The 15335-nt window shown below is 41.9% G+C and overlaps 1 long non-coding RNA gene across 4 annotated transcripts; it reads right to left on the bottom strand.

Annotated features, from left to right (window-relative positions):
• Nucleotides 1-10087: 10087 nt before the first annotated feature.
• LOC136792655 (uncharacterized) lies at nucleotides 10088-15335 on the bottom strand. Of its 4 annotated transcripts, none has more exons than XR_010836754.1 (3): nucleotides 15231-15335; nucleotides 14391-14513; nucleotides 10088-11910 (listed from the first exon to the last, which is right to left on the bottom strand). It is a non-coding gene; the product is annotated as an uncharacterized lncRNA (long non-coding RNA). The 4 variants fall into 4 exon arrangements; XR_010836753.1 differs by having other exon boundaries at nucleotides 14391-14534; nucleotides 15231-15324; XR_010836751.1 differs by having other exon boundaries at nucleotides 15088-15294.

Here is a 15335-nt window from a genome sequence, read left to right as displayed (position 1 = left end):
AGCCCCACCCTCCGCCTCACCCAATGGCCTCCAGGATGCGCATGCGCGCTCTAGCACGGAAGCGGGGAAGGGGGAGCCGCCACTCCATCCGGGTGGCAGTGTGTGGCTCTTTGGTGTTCTTGGCTGAAACTGGGTGAAAAGGAGGCGGCCTGGCGCCGGCTACACCGGACTCTGGGACTGTGTGCCTGGCCGATGTTAACTGGGTCGTTGCCTCCCCTTCGGGCTGTGCCTCCCTGGTCTCTTCTTAGCCACTTCCTCCTGACCCATGTCCGGCCGGCGGGCCGCCTTCCCCGGGACGTCACAGGATGCCTGTCAATGCATTATCTTAGAAAATGTTTTTCACTCCCATGTTTTGGCTAGGAAAAGTCAGAAAGGTGGAGACAATGCAAAGGGCACTCATAGCTGACCTTTAAGTTAGTCTAAAGGTTCAGAATGACGTCTGAGATGTCTATTCTGAGGACAGTGTTCTTGGTGCTAAGGATTAAACAATGGTGACTGTTTTATATCCAAGGATTTATAAGTAGGATACATTTTAGACATATTTATTGTTGTTAATAAAGCATGACAATTTCCTTGAAATAATTTTTCATCGAATGAACTAACCACTTATGTAAGGAGAATTAGTCCTATGAGCTGCTTTGCAAGTCAATGCTGCTTTGCAGGCATTTTTACAAAAGCTACTTTCTTGGGAGGTAGATACAAAATCATTTATCCTGGATTATATAGGTTGGGCCTAATCTAATCACCTGAGAGAGTAAAAGCACGAGAAAAATTCCACATTTTATTGCTGCTTCTGAAATGTGGGGGTCTCCACAAGGACCTCTGAGAGACATCTAGGAGCTAAGGATGGCTCCCAGCTGGCAGCACCAAGGAAACAGAGATCTCAGTCCTATGACCTCAGAAGTGAATTCCTCCAACACCTGAAGGAACAGTGCTGGGGATTCTCCCCTAGGTTTACGAAAAGAATGCACTCGCTGCCCTGTTGACACCTTGAGTTTACCTCAGTGAGACGTCTCACCTACAGAACTGTAAGATAATAAGTTGGGATTGATTTAAGCCACTAAGTCTGTGGCTCTTTGTTACTGAAGCAATAGAAAACTAATACATTCACCAAAGTTTTGTAGCTTTTTTCCATACACATCCTGTACTTGTCTTGCTAGGTGTATTCTAAAATATTTTGATGGTACTTGTGGCTTGCAAATAGTATCCTTCTGAGGCAGGAGATAGATGAGCCCCAGGCTGAACAGTTTCTCCCCTATGGACAGAAACTCCATAATAGCAGAAACTCCATAAAATCAGGATGATGGAGGAGGCTGGGCCCTGCCCAGAAAAGAGATAAAAAAAACACGTATTCCTCATTCTTGAAGTCAAGGAGACTTCACCGACTACATATGCACAGAAAGGCTCCTTGGAGGTCAAAAAGGGAGGGGGCGCCACCTCATAGTAAGTGATGCCAACTACCCATAGGCCTCTTCACTAGAATCCATCTTGGCCAAGAGACACACACACACACACACACACAGGGGAGGATGGTGAGAGGTACCAAATACGGACTCAGAACCAGGCAAAGCAAGATGATTGGTCAAAGGAAACCTGGAGGAAATGCCCCATAAAAGTGATTCAAACTGCCAGGAGGGTAAGATTCTGAGCCTGCCCATGTATCTATTTGCACATACTGTAGTCTTTTTCCTCCTAATAAACAGTTTACTTGCTTCGCTACTTTCCGTCTTCACGTGGAAATTCATTCCTACACAGCTGATGGGCCAGGGCCTTGTCCCAGGCCACTGGTCCCTTGTGGTCTAGTGGTTAGGATTCAGTGCTCTCACTGCCGCTGCCCAACCTCAATCTCTGGCCAGGAACCAAAATCCTGCTGCAAGCCACTGCAGGCCAAGGCCACCCGAGATCATGTTTTGTTAAAGGTTCACTTTGTTTTATGCATTTTGAAAGGTACACAAACATCTACTTAGGTGAATAACACCTACCTGAGGGTTTACACCCAGTATGAAAGATTTTGTCATTCGATAGGTAAATTCAACCCATTTACATTTATTGTAGTAACTGCAATATTGATCTTATCTTTTCCATTGGTGCCTATTATTTATTTTATAATACTTTGCTTTTTTCACTTCTTCCCATTTTATTTTGCCAACCTAATCAAGTATCTCTTTCTTCCTCCCTCCTGCTGTTCATTTAGAGGTTCTGCAATGCTTCATTATACCATTAATGCTTTAAGGGTTATCTTTTTAGCACTGTGAAACATTTTAACCTGTTCCTCCTCCCCCATATCTCCTTCCATACATATTTATAGAATGTTTACTGTATTAGATGGTGTAGGATAGGTTAAGAAAAATTTAGTAGTCCTTTCCCCTACCAAAATTAAATTCTTTCATTAATTTTAATAACAGCTAATTTTGTGACAGGTGAGGAAATCCGAAGATATATAAAGTAAAAGCTAATAATCCATTCTTCTTCCTCATAACTTAGAAGTAACCAACGTTAACATTTTCAAACTCTTTCAAATATACAAGCATATGGTATTTTTTATGAATATGGGCTCATTCTAAAACTGATTTGAAACTTGTTCTTATAATCAGTATCCTTTAAGACAAACCATTTAGATCTAAGTTATTTCCAATCAGCTATCTAATATTCCATTGTCTAGAAAAACCAGAAATTAATCTTTTATCCCTTATTGCTTATTCATGGACATTCATGTGGTATCCGGTTTTTCCACCACTAAAAACTATGCCTTAGAACAAAAGTCAGATTCCAAAAACATAAGAACAGTTGCAGAGTGGAGCTCCTCCACTGGCTTTTAATACATGGCTTCAAGGTCAACAGAGCCATGTCCAGTAAACAACTTGGAGCAGCTGTTTGCAATGAAGACTCCAGCACTACTGGAGGAGTTACCTCCAAGGTACCTGAGATAGTAGCTCAGGAAGTAAGCTTAGCTCTCTCAGACGATGGGATAAGATGAACTTGCAACCATGGAGCTCATCTAGAGAGTTAGAGCTGCAAAGAGGAATTCTGACACAGAAGACATATTCATTGATCTTAGATCAGAGATGAGATGAGACACCTCTGTTGTTAGAGCTGCTTAGAATCATTAGCTACAGTCAGCCAGTGCAGCATTCAAGGCGGTTAACACAAAGATCAATAAACTCCAGTCTGATGTGACATTCCTGTCTTCCAAGATGTCCCAGGTAACTTCTGCCATTGATTCAAACATCAGCCCATGTGGGCTTGCCACTCCACCTCCTGTGATCACTGAGCCTCACTATACCTAGGCTGTTATTCTTACTGCCCCTCCAGATGACTCTTTCTTGGGTTGGTAGCTTTGGCATGGAAATACCAGGCTTGCAATGCTACTCAGGAGGCACCTCTCGATGCAGCATCTTGACACAGCTGTTTCCTGCCATGAAGACAGGAGGATGTTATCTACAGTATCACCATGGAAGCTGACCACCGTGTCCCCATTGCAGCCACCATCGAGAGGTGTTAGGAAGTCTCCTGTACCACCATGTCATTTGGCTTTCGGGTGTCTAATCAGAAGCCAGGAAAAGCAAGCAAACAGCACACAAATCCAGATGCATACCTGTCAATAGCATTCCCAATAACCCACAAAGGTGGTGTCATTACAATATAAGGACTGATCAGTGCCTCTGCCTAACTAAGAATGTGACATTTGTGTCCATGCCTAATGGCGACCTGTATTGCTTGTTTGAGGATTGCTGTACTCTGCACAGCAATATAACTCTTCAGTGCACACCTTTGCTCACTAGAGCGCTGCTCTTCAGTCAGACGAGCCGTCTCGGCCATACCCACCTGAACATCAGAGGAACCATAACTGTACGTCTGTGGATTATAAGACCTGCACAAGGAATTTGACTTCAGTAAAGGCACAGTCAGAGGTAATGTAATAACGAGAATGTCAATGGGTCCAGAATAGAAAATGGAGAAATACTGCACAAGGCTACACTATTGATTCTGTAAGAGACTTCCTTTTCAAAGGATATATGTCATGCAATTTACTCTGTGTCCTGCTCCCTCAAGTTTCTCACAGCCTTTACTTGACCATACTCAATTTTTGCAACCTTGGCTCAACAACCAAATAATCACAGATATTATCTCACGAGACTCAGCACTTGTCTTGCCCTATGTAAAGATAAACTATTCTGTCCTCAATCTAACAACAGGTGAGCTTTGCTTCAAGGTACAATGCAATGCAACTGTGATGTTTTACCAATGGAACAGGATCTCACACAGCAATTTGCCTCCCATAGGCAAAGGACCATACACATCAGCCAGTTTGGCCAATAAGACAAATGTGCTCCAGGTAGCCAGAGCTAACCATCGCCCCCATGTTCAACAACCATTTCATCAAACCCCATTAATGGATAAACTTTTACTGGGAGACTTCCATCAGGACCTTATAGCAAGCTTTCAGTTGCTGGATACTTTGTATTATGCGATTGGACCTAAATCTGATTTCTCTGGAATGTTCTATGCATCTCATGATGAGTACACCACCTGAATATTTTTTAATGACATACAAGGTTACCTGCATTTGCTTTCCTCAGTCCACCAGTCTGGCTTGGAGATTTGACATCTTGGGCAGCCTGGCTTGGTGGGATATTATACGTTATAATGCTTGCAACTTTACTAGGAGCCAGAGTCACACTTTAAGCCACTTTAAGTACTGGTACTTTTACTGTTATATGATAAAATCTCAAAAGTGGGATTTCTGGGTTAAAGTTTTTGTGTGATTTAATATATTGCCATATTGCTTTCCAAAAAGCAATGATGTCTGAGAGAAAGCCTTTCTGATCCCCCAGACCAGTCAATTTTTCCCAGTATAGGTTATCCTATTTTCCTGTGCCTCATATTTTTAGCATTTATCACAACTGTAATAACGTTTTAATTCATTTTGTAATGTGTCATTTTCCTGCTAGAATATAAACTACATAAGGACAGGCTTGTTTTTATTGTACCCCAGTATTCCAGACAGTACATGGCATATGGAAGGCACTAAGTTGATGTTTACTGAATAAGCAAATGGCATAGACTCTCAAATAAATCTTGAAGGGCAGGCAGAGGGAAAGGAAGGAAATATTTTATTTTATTTTATTTTATTTATTGGCCACACTGCGCGGCTTGCAGGATCTTAGTTCCCCAACCAGGGATCGAACCCAGGCCCATGGCAGTAAAAGCACCAAATCCTAACCACTGGACCGCCAGGGAATTCTGGAAAGGAAGGGAAATGTTTTAGACAGGAACAAAGTTCTTAGCAAAATGTTAGAAATAGAATTGCCCATTTTATAATTTGGGGACAGAAAACATACCAGCTTGGCTAGATCAACGAGTTTGTGGTGCAGAATTTTGGAAGATCAAGCTGGAGATGTAGAATTGGGGCAGATTATGGGGAACCATGAATGTGAATATCTGCTTATCAAGCAGCAGGGTCCTAGTTTGTCAGAAATACTGAATCTACCTTTCAAAAGCTGACTGAATACACTGAGATGGTAAATAGCTTTACTTGATTGGAAGGAAGAAAATACTTGCAGGATTTGGGGAATAGGGTTCAAAAGGCTTTTAACCCAAACATATGCTCCCCTTAAACAGACACCTAAAACAGTCAGCTATACTATAAAAATGCATAATCTCACACCTTATTATGCACTATAGAATGCAACGATAAAATACGGCCCATAATGAACACATTTAGCTTCCTTTCTATAACTTTCAGAATCCTCTGTCATGAGGACAAATTCATTCACTAAAGGAATTTTAAACTATTTTTCCTTGACATTCTGTGAAAATGTTTTGATTAAAAGTACAGAAAACAACAGGGCATAATTGACATCGACAATAGCAGTTTCCATGGGTTACTGGGAATGAAAACCAGATTGGAACAGACTCAAGAAAAAAAAATAAGAAAAGAGGATGTCAAGATAGTAGGTTTGGGCAAATTAGAGGAGTTTTTTAATTGAGGTATAATGTACACAGCAAAGCATTCATCCTTTTAAAGTATACAACTAAGTGGTTTTTAGTATACTCACAAGGTTGTGTAACCATAACCACTAATTCCAGAACTTTTTCATCCCTCCAAAAAGAAACTCCTTACCCATTGGCAACATGCCTCATTCCCTTCAGTCCCTTGCAACCACTGATCTACTTTCTGTCTCTATGGATTTTCCTATTATGGACATTTCACATAAAAGGAATCCTACAACATGTGGTCTTTTGTGTGTGGCTTCTTCCACTTGGCATGTTTTAAGAGTTCAGCCTTGTTGTAGCATGCATCCATATTTCATCCCTTTTTATGGCTAAATGATATTCCACTGTATGTATATACCACACTTTGTTTATCCATTCACTGGCTGATGGACATTTGGGTTGTTTCTATATTTTGGCTATTATGAATAATGCTGCTGTGAACATCCATGTACAAGTTTTTGTGTGAACAAATGTCTTCGGTTCTCTTGGGTACATTGCTGGAGTGGAATTGCTGGGTCATTTGATAACACTATGTTTAACTTTTTGTGGGACTGTCAAACTGTTTTTCACAGTGACGGCACCATTTTACATTCCTACCAGGCATGTATGAGGGTTCTAATTTCTCTACATCCTTGCCAACACTTTTCTTTAAAAAAAATTATAATCATCATAGTGGATATAAATTTTGAGAGTTTTGCTGTAAAGAGAAGTGAAGAATTGGGCTGGTGGCTAGAGAGGGTGGTTCTATCAAGGTTTTTTTGTTTTTTTTATTTTAAGATGGGATATATTATAGCATGTTTGTATACTTATGGTAATAATCTAGTAGAGAGGGGAAAATGGGTTATGTAGGAGAGAGATTGTACAGTTGTGGAGCCATGTTCTTGAGTAGGAGAGCGGGTAGGTCCAGAGGACAAGTGGAAGAGTTGGCCTTACATAGGAGCACAGTTTACCCAGTATGGTAGTGCTGTGGTCTGAATGTTTGTGCCCAAGTTCATATATTGAAATCTAATCCCCAAGGTGATTAAATTAGGAGGTGGGGCCCTTGGGGGTGATTAGGTTATGAGGGTGGGGCGTCATGATTGTGATTAGTGCCCTTATAAAAGGAACCCTGGAGAGATTCCTCATCTTTTCTACCATGTGAGGACACAGCAAGAAGTCAGCAGTCTGCAACCAATAAGAAGCCCTTTACCAGAACCTGACCATATTGGCACCCTGTTCTTGAACTTCCAGCTTTCAGAAATGTGAGAAATGAACTTTTGTTTAAGCCACCCAGTCTGTGGTACTTTGTTATAGCAGCCCCAATGGACTAAAACAGGTGGGAAGGCAGAGCAGGAGTACAAATGAAGGTAAGATGATAGCTTGGTGGTGAGCACTTGTGGAAATCCTTTTGTGATTTTTACCCCAGTGAAATGAGCAGCTGAGATTGAGGAGGGGCAGGAGATATTAAAGATCTGAAGAGAAAGAAGGTCCAATGTAATCTTTTAGGATGAAATTGACTAGATAGAGTAAGACAGCTAGGCATCACTTGAAGTTAGTGATCATGAGTTCAAAAGAAGACCAGTCAGTACTATTTTTTTCTCCAACATCTGACCTTCTCTTACCATAGAGGTTTTCAGTATTTAAATGAATGAAAAATAAAGTGAGTTAATACTGAGTTTATGTTGCATGCACAAAGAGAAATGCTTTATGCCAGATTTTATTTAAATTAAAGAACACATAAGAGCAAAGAATAGCACATCCTAGTTCAATTTTTCTGATCAAGGTAATTAGATTAAACAAGGATTTCATTTTAGTACATTTATTTCTCTTGAGGATGACGTTGCTGAATAAAGAAGGATTTTAGGGCTTCCCTGGTGGCGCAGAGGTTGAGAGTCCGCCTGCCGATGCAGGGGACACGGGTTCGTGCCCCGGTCTGGGAAGATCCCACATGCCGCGGAGCGGCTAGGCCCGTGAGCCATGGCCACTGAGCCTGCGTGTCCGGAGCCTGTGCTCCGCAACGGGAGAGGCCACAACAGTGAGAAGCCCGCGTATCGCAAAAAAAAAAAAAAAAAAAAGAAGGATTTTAAACTGACAACTAGTTTTGAATCTGTCCATCTACATGTTATTTTCAGAAAAGGAGGAAACTAGAAGTAAACGGTAGCTGTAGGATCTGGTAATCTCTAGGAATTTCTTTCTAAAATTCTGAACTGTGCTTGATTATCCATTTATTAATTCATTCAACAAGCATTTTCTCCATATATCCTTTTTTACCAGTTACAGGAAAAACAAAACTCAATTAAACATGATTCCTAACTTGAAGTACATCAGTGAAAGTGGCGAGTCCTAACCACACTGAACCGCCAGGGAATTCCTGAGCCAAATATACTTTTATTTGAACCAATTCTTTTAGAGAATTTGGTCCTATGTACCATCACATAAAATTAGCACTGATAATTAGAAAATGTTATGAAATTTGTAAAATAAAAAGCTCAAACATTAATAAGTTCAATACATTATATATAGTCTTTCTGGCAGGGCTTCTACTTTTTTTTTTAACAGTAAACATGCTCATAAAGACCACTTTGTATATATGTGCCACATCTTCTTTATCCATTCATCTGTCGATGGACACTTAGGTTGCTTCCATGTCCTGGCTATTGGTACATGACTCTTTTTGAATTATGGTTTTCTCAGGGTATATGCCCAGTAGTGGACATGGGGAGGGAGAAGGGTAAGCTGGGACAAAGTGAGAGAGTGGCATGGACTTATATACACTACCAAATGTAAAATAGCTAGGTAGTGGGAAGCAGCCGCATAGCACAGGGAGATCAGCTTGGTGCTTTGTGACCACCTAGAGGGGTGGATAGGGAGGGTGGGAGGGAGACGCAAGAGGGAGGAGATATGGGGATATATGTAAATGTATAGCTGATTCACTATGTTATAAACCAGAAACTAACACACCATTGTAAAGCAATTATACTCCAATAAAGATGTTAAAAAAAAAAAGACCACTTTGTCACAACTACAATCATGTGCTTCATGGAATTTTAGCTAGGATACACTATTAGAGTCTTAAGATTTTTATACTTCCCTTTTTGAAGTCCATTTGGTGTTTTTGCAGAATTAATAATCTTGTGAACCTGGTAGTGCTTGTGATTCAGACTTCCATTGAGACCAAGGGCAGAACACACAGCTGGACACTGTGTGGCAGTGTTTAAATACTCTTCCAAAAGCTAATGCCACAGCTCTGTGCATTGATTGCAAATGCAGCCCAGGGTTACGTTTGTCTTTTCTATTGCTGTTTGTCGCATTTTGTTTAGATAAATGCTCAAAATGAACGCCATTGCTTAAGAAAAGCATAAACACAATTTAGTCACTGAATATGGCTGTATGTAGATTATTACTGTGGGGAATCTTGGTTTGGCCAAAGTATTGTTTTTAATGAAAATTCTGACAGACCCAGGTCCTTTATGTTTCCATAACACTTAAAAAAATGAACAAGCTAACCAATTACCGAGGTTTCCCTTGTATCAATGTAGTTGCACATATAAAATTTGACTGTGAATTTATTTTTCCAGGACTTTTAAATTATGAACATTATTTGAATGAAAGAGAACCAATCTATTGAGTATTTACAACTGAAATACAATCTCATAGATATCTTCCCATATAGTACATAAAACAATGAATCTGAAGCCACCCCCAAAACACGGGGTGGGGTGTCTTCCTCATTGTCCTTCACCTTCTAAGATGATACCACTCACAGTGACTGAAATCAGACTAGGTGGCTTAAAACCACAGAAATTTATTTGTTTACAGTTCTGGAGGCTGGAAGTCCAAGATCAAGGTGCTAGAGGGGTTGGTTTTGTGAGACCTCTTCCTAGCTTGCAGATAGTGGCCTTCTCACTGTGTATTCACATGGCCTTTTCTCTCTGCACACCTGTCTCTTCCTCTTCTTTTAAGGACACTAGTTCTATTAGATTAGGGCCCTGCTGTTATGACCTCATTTAATCTTAATGACTTCCTTAAAGGCTCTATCTCCAAATATAGTCATAATGGGGTTAGGGCTACAGGGGGAGAGGGGAGGCACGGAGACACAATTCAGTCCATAAGTGTTATTAACAAACATTATATAATTTTAATGTGTGATTATTGTCCTCGTACACAAACTTTCTCAGTATTCCTCTGCCTTTCAGATATGCTGCCATCACAAAGACTTTGCTTTGCCACATTGCCAATTTCATTCCAATTAATTATAATACAGGTATCTCTATTGAGTGCTCAGTGTATTCAAGGAATTATCCCAGATTCTGGAGATATATCCATTAATGAACCATCCCCCTGTAAGTAACTTATAGTCTGACCAGATCTTTAGAAATTCAGAAAACTGCCACCTTCAAAGATATCTAGGAGTTCAGGAGTCCCAGATTGTGAACCACCTTACCTGACAACCAACTTCCTTGTAAAAAAAAAAAAAAGTATTTTATTGACTAATTAATGTAACCAATATTTATTGAGTGTTAACTTTGAGCCTAAGACACAGCAATAAACAAATTGTATTAAGTGCTTGGCCTTGTGAAACTTGTATTCTAATGGAAGAGACAGACAATAAACAAATTAAGATATAGAATGTAATGTCAGGTAGTAATATTTTGAATTTTTTTAAAAAGTTAAGGAGAAAGAGGACAACTTGGGGGCAGGCTGCAAGCTAAGGTGCAAGGGAATGCCTCTCTGAAGAGGTGACATCTGAGCAGAGACTAGAAAGAGTGGAGGAGTGAGCCTGTGGCTGTGCGGAGGAGGAACGTTCCAGGTAAAGGACAGGTGCAACGGTCCTAGGGCAGGAGTGCGGTGTGTTTCAGGGGCTACAAGGAAGCCAGTGTGACAAAGCAGAGTAAGCCGGGGGAAGAGTGATTAAGTGATGAGAGCATGAAGGATCCTGTAGTGTATTTTAGTCTACAAGAAAAGATGCCACTGAAGCATCTGGAGACCAGAAGAAATAGAAGCTGATTTATATTTTAAAGCCTCTGTGGCTGCTGTGTGGAGAAAAGATGGGGGGAATGGAGGCCCAATATAGAGCAGAGAGACAACTGCAGTGATTAGAGTGAGAAATGATGATGGCTTGCACTAAATTGATAGCATGGAGGTGGTGTGTGTGTGTGTGTGTGTGTGTGTGTGTGTGTGTGTGTGTGTGTGTGTTTTAAGGTAGGCCCAACAGGTATTGCTATCACAATTGATTAGTAATTTTTTTCTCTTTTTGGTCGTGCCATATGGCATGCAGGATCTTAGTTCCCCAACCAGGAATCGAACCTGTGCACCCTGCAGTGGAAGCACGAATTCTTAACCACTGGACTGCGAGGGAAGACCCTGATTAGCAATTTTTCTTTTTTTTTTTTTTTTTAATGATCACCACTCTTAGGTTCTTTTTTTTTTTTTTTGGCTGCGCTGGGTCTTCGTTGCTGCACACAGTCTTTTCTCTAGACGCGGTCAGAGGGGCTACTCTTCATTATGGTGCGTGGGCTTCTCACTGCAGTGGCTTCTCTTGTTGTGGAGCATGGGCTGTAGGTGTGCAGGCTTCAGTAGTTGCAGCACACGGGCTCAGTAGTTGCGGTGCACGGGTTCTAGAGCTCGGGCTTGGTAGTTGTGGTGCACGGGCTTAGCTGCCCCACAGCATATGGGATCTTCCCAAACCAGGGATAGAACCTGTGTCCCCTGCATTGGCAGATGGATTCTTAACCACTGGACCACGAGGGAAGTCGCCCTGATTAGTAATTTTTAATCATGAAATGTTACATACAAAAAATAACCAACACCTACAATATTCCTGACCAGTACTCCTCAAATCTGTGCATCAGAAACAAGGAAAGTCTGAGAAACTGTCACAGTTAAGAGGAGCCCCAGGAGACATAAATGTAATTTGCTGTCCTGGATGGGATCCTGGAACAGAAAAAAGACATTAGGTAAAAGCTAAGGAAATCTGTATAAACTATGGACTTCAGTAATAATAATGCATTAATATCAGTTCATTAATTATACCAAATGTACCACACTAATGCACAATGTTCATAGGGAAACTGTGTGGGGGGGTGTGTAATATGAAACCTTCTATACTATCCGTTCATTTTTTCTGTAAATCCAAGTTAAAAAGGAAAAAAAAAACCCAACAATGTAACTTACATCCATGTATCCATGGAGATGGCTTATGGTGACGGCTGCACAATGTGAATATACTTAATGCCACAAAACCATATACTTAAAAATGATTAAAATGTATGTCACATACATTTTATTGCAATAAAAAAGGTGTTTGACATTTTTGCTTCAGTTTTTTTTTCTGTTCACAAGGTTTAGAATTAGGTGATTTTCTCAGTCATAGTATTATAAGTGACAGAACTGATATTTGAACCCAGATGTGCCTCCAAAGCCCATGCCTTAACCACCCTGCTTTACTGTCCCTCCATTAGTGTCTGTGGGACACCTCCTCCCCTGGCATTTCACATATATTCCAAGGTCTTACCTCCCCCAGAGAGCTCTTAAGATTACTAGCTCATATTCATTCATTCAACAAATATGACTTGAGCTTTTCCTAGGTACCAGGAACTATGCCAGTACCTTTTCCATACTTGTGTAATTCTCATCACAGCCCACAGTGAAAGAGGTAGTGCTACAGACCTGAGAAAACTGCAGCTTGGAGAGGTTACATCACTTGTTCAGTATTATGGACCTAGTTGTACCCAAGCCAGGCATTAAACTCAGGTGTGTCTAGCTCTAAAGCCAAAGCTTTTAACAGCTTCCTTGTTCATTGGAGACAAGAGTATTATTTTTATTATTTCTGGTATTGTGTTTACCATGAGGGAAGGTTCACACCTCACATTGTTAGTAGCTTGAGTTGCCCTCATTCTCTAATTGTCTATACCTGTATTTTATGATAGATTCCTCTGGTTATTGATTGTTTCTTCTGTTTATGTCTTTTATCTCTCCCATAAGATCTGAGCTTCATATACATGGAACTTCTTTTTTACCTCTGTACCATGGCATCTGAAGCTAGAAGGAAATTGAGTGTTCTCTCCCAAGCCTCTGCCCTTTCAGAGTTATTTTTCAAATATGAGGCCACCCAGCTACTCAGGGGAGCCATGACTAGAACCCTGTTTATATCTGCTCAGCTAGGGAGGGCACATGGCGCCACGGGTCTTCAGTTTAAACACAGGGGAAGGTGAACATCAGGGAATCAATGGTGTGTGAAAAGGTCCATAAGACACCTTTAAATCTCTTTCATTAATCTTTTTTTTTTTTTTTTGTGGTATGCGGGCCTCTTACTGTTGTGGCCTCTCCCATTGCGGAGCACAGGCTCTGGATGCACAGGCTCAGCGGCCATGGCTCACGGGCCCAGCCGCTCCGCAGCATGTGGGATCTTCCCAGACCGGGGCACAAACCCGTGTCCCCTGCATCACCAGGCGGACTCTCAACCACTGCGCCACCAGGGAAGCCCCATTAATCTTTTAATAGAACCATTCTCTTAAAGTTGATCTTCCATAGCCTCCAAACTGCCAAAAGTTCTTTTCTGTTTTTATCCTTTTTATCTTAATGCCTTCTTTCTGAAGCTCTTCTTTCCTTGGCTACCATGGCACTGAACTCCCTTAGTTGTTATTCTGTGATCACACTTTATTTTCTTTAACTGTTCCTCCTTCCACTTCCTAAAATGTAGGCAATTCCTAAGGCTGTCTTGAACCCTCCCCTTTTTCTTTATTCTTGCATCTACTTCAAGGGTTTCTGAACAATGGATCCCACACTTCTTTAGTCTTTTCTCCAAGGTCTAGACCTGAGGCTCCAGCTGTTTGAAAAATTCAGCTTGTACAAAGCTAACTTCAACACCTACTCTCCACACCAAACCTGATCCTCCCTGTAATATTCAGTGCAAAGAGTCATCCTGTTCTCTCTGTAAGGACCCCATGCTTCCTAACACCTCTTGCCAACATCTTCACAGAAGTACCTTCGGGGTGTCCGGATCGATAGTCTAATCCTACTTCAGTGTAACCTAGTAACTGATTCCAAAGTATTTGTAAGGTCAGCTCAGATGATTTCCCTCTCCTCTGCAAAGGAATTTTAAGGGGAGTCCATTGCCTATTAACTCAAATTGGGCTTTCAAAAAACCCTTTATGAGCTGGTATCAACTGACCTTTCAGGTCAAATTAATCTATCTCATTTTCTTTTGACATGTCTACACTTCTCTAATTCTGTACTTTTTCCTAATACTCTTCCTTTTTCTAGAAAGCCTCCCTCATTTCTGTTAAGACCTGTCAAAAATAAAATAAGATCAAAGTAAAATGTTAAGAGTTCACTGCGCATACAAAAGAAGAGTTTACAAACTGGTAGACTTCAGATAGAAAGTGGCAAGAAGCTCAGAGGCATGTCCTTACGCGAGGAAGACTGCGAGTGGCGCCCGTACTTTCTCTGGTGGCGCCTTCCGGACCGAGACCGTGACCTGCTCCTTCTCCCGGGCGGGCTCTGACTCCTGGACCACGACCGACTCCAGCGAGACGCTGGAACAGGAACGAGAGCGTCTGGAAGAGCGGACGAGCCCGGCCACAAGTTCGTTCGCGTAGCTAAGACATCGTTGCTGCCGGCTCTGAAAAGGATCACTTTCCCAAAACCCAGAGTATCTCCTAAATCTAATCCTATCCCCCGACGATGTTCCCCGGGAGGGGATGTCTGGTAATCTGCAGACATTTTTGGTCGTCACAACTGGGGGAAAGAAGGGGATGCAGATAAACACCCTACAGAGCACAGGACTGCTCCCCTCCCCGCAAAAAACAAAAACAAAAAAAACAAAAAAACAGAATTATTTGGCCCCAAATGTCAGTAGTGCCTAGGCTGAGAAACCCTACCTTAACGCAAACGGAAAAAAAAGGTCAAGTCTCAGAAGAGGGTCACCGCGCTGGGACCCTCTGTGTCGCCCAAGTAGCCCGCTTCCAGAACCGGGAGGTCCCCGCCTCCCGGGAATGACCCCGCCACTCACGGAGGCGAAGCTACGGCGAGGACGGCGCCAGGCTCTGAGAAAATAAACGGGACTTTAAAACCCCGATTAGTGCTGTGGGGCCTCGAACCCGGACCTACCTTTTGCACCACACGGGACCCATGCCTGAGATAACTGAGTGAGCGACCCCAGCACTAGAAAATTTACCACCTCACTGAAGACGGATACAGAGCAAACGCCTTCTTTGGAAAGCTTAGGAGAAAGAGCCACTTCTCACACCTACCCTTGAACGCCTGACCCAACTATCACTTCCGACGTACGCTTGTGAACTGAGCGCTGCGGAAAGTCCCCACAGCTGGCCCCCGTAGCATGCGCAGAGACGTCGGCG

Source organism: Kogia breviceps, chromosome 1 (genome assembly GCF_026419965.1).
Source record: "Kogia breviceps isolate mKogBre1 chromosome 1, mKogBre1 haplotype 1, whole genome shotgun sequence".
NCBI classification, from domain to species: Eukaryota; Metazoa; Chordata; class Mammalia; order Artiodactyla; family Physeteridae; genus Kogia; species Kogia breviceps.
The sequence above is the reverse complement of the archived record's forward strand: the minus strand, read 5'-3'. Positions and strand labels throughout refer to the sequence as shown.